Below are 4,920 nucleotides of genomic sequence, written 5' to 3' on the forward strand. Positions count from 1 at the left end.
CGGCGCACCCTGGTGGACGCATGCGGCGCACCCTGGTGGACGCATGCAGGAATGGCATGAGAGCGTTCGCGATAGCCACTGGGAGGCATTGCTGGAGCTCCCGTGGTCGCAGGTGATGTTGAAGGTTTGGCTAATGTGCCCCATGGTGAATGAGTGCGGGATAAGTATGAGAGTGTTCGTGATGGCGACTGGGTGAAGTAGCTGGAGCTCCCGCGGTCGCCATAAGGCCGGAGCAGCGCTTTGCTTCGAGGGCCTCCAGTGCTGCTTGCTGCTTTAATTTTTTTTTTTACTTTATGCAAATCTTTGCTTGCAAGCAACTTTTATACAGTAAATGAATTTATGTAATTTATAAATATTCTTCTTCACTTTTCTTTCATACAAATGATGCACAACAGTGTTTCACACTTATAATGAATATTTCATTCCGATTTATTATCTTATATTAATTTCCTATAAATGTTTAATTCACAGATGATCCATACAATTCTCATGAGATAATAATAAATAACATTTTTGGACTTCTCAGATAAATTAAATGCTTTTTTCTCCATTATGTGATAATTTCTTATTTAAAACTGTTGCTGTACAAGATTATTTTCAGAAATAAATTTTTAAAAATGATTAAATATTACAAATGCTTTCTTTAAAGGTATTCTCGTTGGACTAATTAATTTGTGCTCTCAAGATATACAGTATTGCAAAATAAAGTGTACAAAACCCAGTTTTCATGTTATAAATGCAAATTATCTGTATTTATCTCTTTGCTCTACAAACAGAAGTCAGACGTTTGAATGGCTGGCTGTTCATATTTCATATTTTACTGTTTAGGTTTTGGTTTCAGGACCGCCTTGCTGCCGATTGGCCTTTTTCTTCTTCTGATTGCTCCGACTTCTTCAGAGCCCCACCAGCTCTTTAGACTGTCCCACATGGGAATCTGAAAGCAGAATGTGAGAGTCGTCTGTATTTTCAAACAGCACAAACACAGACAATAAGATCAGTTTGCGGTAAACAAGCTCAACATTTAACTTAACAAATCTTCTGGTGTGCTCAGAGGAAAATCAGCCTTTGGATAAAGTAATAATCCTGTATTTATTGACAGGATTACAGATTTCAAATTCAAACTCAAACCCAAAGGGAAATTAAGTGTTGTTGTAGCTTATCTTATTTTGTAATGTGATGTGTCTGTATGTCTATTGATGAGGTGTGGTGCTGAATATCTGTGTGCTTAATTTATGTTCTGCAGAACAGGAACCTGCTGTAAAACAGCAATTATGCTGAGCCAGGCCCGATTTCTTTTAATCTTTTCCTGTTTAAAAATTAAATAAATAAATAAATAAATAAATCATCCTGTTTCCATTCAAGAGTTATAGATGCTGATAGCTGTGGGCAGGAAGGATCTCCTGCAGCAAATCCGAAAAATCTGGCCACAGATACTGATCCATCCACCTGGACCCAGCTTGCTGTCATATCCAGTGGGCCTCTTGATCCTCCTGGGCAGCAGGACTGCACGAATGCCGGGCAGAATGCCTCCCTGAGCGATGATCACTCCTCTCAGCAGTGTGCCGAGCTCCTCGTTGCGACGGTCAGACAGCTGAAGGTGTCGGGGGATGATCCCGGTCCTCTCATTGTCACGAGCCGAGTTTTCCACCAGCTCCAGGATTTTGGCGGTCAGGCACTCGAGCACTGCCACCAGGTTGACGGGAAATGGTCCATGGCGCCTCCTTTTCAACTAATTTGGGATTTGGGGCTGTAGTTGAGGTAATTGACCTTATGAGATGTTAATCATCTGCTCCTGGTTGTTAAAAACACCTTGTTGTCATGGTTACGCATCATAACAAATGCCCAAAAGTAAAAAGGTTTCAGTAAAAATCCTTCCAGCTACACAGCATCCGATAACAGAGGAAATAATCATCTGGAAAAAGCAATTTACATCCAGAAAATAGAGGAGTTAAAGTTTTCAAAAGCAATAACTCAAAATGAATGTAACAGAGCTACTCCAACATGCAGCCACCCCGAGCGGCGCAATTCTAGAACAAATAAATAAGCAGAAAACCCCATGACCCGCAACAGAAAAAGCAGGTAAAGATAATGGATGGATTTCAGGTTTACAAGTTTGATATTCAAATGAAAAATAAATTATAAAAACATCAAATGGTGGCAGTGCTTCGTACAATATAAAAATCACAATTATGTCGAAAAATGCTGTAGCAGTTTTGATCAAATCTTGAAAATAATGTTATGTGAGAGCTCAGTTATGGCTGAATTACTTTCAGCAAATTTCATTCAAATCTGTCAAGTGGTTGATGGGCTGTTTCGCTACATGAACAAAAATGTTATCAACTGCGTTTGGTGATAAAATGTGATCTTTTACTTTAAATTTAAACTTTGTAAACATGTAATACAAAATACTTCCATTACCTGGTATAATCAGAAAGGTCACGATTTCGGAAATGATATCTTTAATATGCACAGACATGTAAAACACTGGTCAACTATGTATTTACTGTTCGTGTGTTCACGTAAAACAAGAAATAAATCAATTACAGGTGGTTTATGTGGCCGTTACTTCAGCTTTGGCGAAAATCAAGGGGGGGTAAACAAAACTTTAAAAGTAGACCCAAATGCAGATCTGTAAAATGAATCAAATCTGAGCTAAACTCATAGATCCTTGAGAAGACATGATCAACTTAAGGCCCAAGGGCCAAATGCGGCCCTTGGACAATCTCCATCAGGCCCCCAATATCCTTAGTTTAAAAAAACCCACAATATTTTAAATAAATATTGATTTAAAAAAAACAGCAATTTATCGATGAGGCAAGGAAATTTAAATTAAACATCTTATGCAAAACTTCTTAAAAACACTTTTAAGTCATTGTATTTCCAGAAGTAGACTGAACCTTAAAGACATAGAAACACAAATATATGTTTGTTTTTGCATATCTCCACTAACATGTATACCATGTTATGCTAACATGTGTAATATAATAGTCACAAGAGTCAGTTTATTGGAAAGACTTGTTTTATAGAGCTAACTGCTACAATAAGAAAAGGGTCTTCTAAATCATCTGTCATAAAGAAAATTTATTTTCCAATTCTCTATGCGGCCCTTTGATCGCTTTAAACATCTTGATGTGGCCCTTTGGAAGAAAAAAAAACGTTGCCCACCTCTGTCCTTGAGGATCTCACTTTCACGTTTAAACACATTTCACAGAAATGCTCAGCTTGGGTTTCTTAAAGAGCTCCAGAGGCAGAACATACCTGAGGACAAGAACCGTTCAGCAGACTGTTGAAGAACGGAACGATACCCGACTCCTCAACCAAATAATCCAGAGCGTCTAGAAAACAAAATCACGAAACACTTTGACTCAAACTGGACATAAAGAGTTCAAAATGTGAAAATTATAATAAAAAAAAAAACTTTAAGCACTGAAGCAGAAGTAAAATATCATGAGATCCTTTGACTCTGTGGATGAAGAGCAAGATAATGATGGCGAGCACTCACCGTGCACTTCATTTACCCCTGAGCTCACCAGCATTACAACCACGGCCACCACTAAGCAGCGGTTCATCGTTAATCCTTTCCATGGATTCGGAACGTCGCTCAAGTTTTCAATGGACAGAATTCGTTCGTAAGACACTGTGGACAGACAAGTCAGATGCATTAGCAGCAGGGTCCACTCTCTCAGACGGCTGCTTGACTCTTGTCTTACTTGTGAGCTTCTCTTTAGCTGCTTCAGCTCTGGGTTCAGCTGTTCAAAGCTCGGGATGAAATCTGGATACAAACAGAAGCTGTTCTATGGACAGAGTTTGTTCAGCAGAGTACTTGTGGCTGTACTGCAATGTGTACTTTAATTTCCCCCAGTATGTCACGGCCTAAAATAGACTCACGCAGCTCTTTAAAAAGGCATTTATGGAACACGAAGGTTAGTCACTTATATTAATGTGCAAATATAAAAAAATCAGCTCACCTGATTTGTTCTCTGTTGTGCATTGCACGGACGTGCGGACTAATAAAACTGTAATCCTGGTGAATTTTGTCCAGTCCCACCCTGCAGCACGCTCCGGGGCTTCTTGACTGACAGGCACAGATGAAAGGGTGTAGGAAAAAAAAAAAGGAAAATGACATTCATAATGTACTGGTGGGCAGCAGTTTAAACAGATGAACAAGTTATTACTACAAACTGTAAGAGCTCAAGTCTCTCTTGTAAATGAGTTCTCGAGGCTCAATGAGACTCACCTGTATAAATAAAGGTAGAATGAATGAAAAATGTTGCACATACATTTACAGAAGTAGTTCCTCAGATTAGATGTGGCTCATTCTTTGTGTATGTACATCCGTGATACACTTTCCACAGACTCAACAACCTACATTGCCTTATTCTATAGCTTGTCAACCACCAATATTTCTGGTTGTCACAAAATGTCACAAAAACCCAAGTCAGTGGTGAGGTAAAGATCCTTATCTTAAACACACAGGTGTAACCATCTCAAGTGATCATAACAAAACGAACATGAGGAGCTTGAGAACAACCCCAGCTCCAAACCAGATAATGAGCCCAGGACCTTCTTGCTGTGAGGCAACAGTGCAAACCTCTAAACCATCGTGCTGCCATGACTGTTAACCTGAGTTTTTAAGTGAAGTGAAACATGTGTCAAAAGAAAAGGACAACAAAACTATATCTATATATCACAAAATCCAAACCAAATAATGAGCACAGGACCTTCTTGCTGTGAGGCAACAGTGCAAACCTCTAAACCATCGTGCTGCCATGACTGTTAACCTGAGTTTTTAAGTGAAGTGAAACATGTGTCAAAAGAAAAGGACAACAAAACTATATCTATATATCACAAAATCCAAACCAAATAATGAGCACAGGACCTTCTTGCTGTGAGGCAACAGTGCAAACCTCTAAACCATCG

This window comes from Nematolebias whitei, chromosome 3 (genome assembly GCF_014905685.2).
Source record: "Nematolebias whitei isolate Nwh7 chromosome 3, NemWhi1, whole genome shotgun sequence".
Classification (NCBI taxonomy): domain Eukaryota; kingdom Metazoa; phylum Chordata; class Actinopteri; order Cyprinodontiformes; family Rivulidae; genus Nematolebias; species Nematolebias whitei.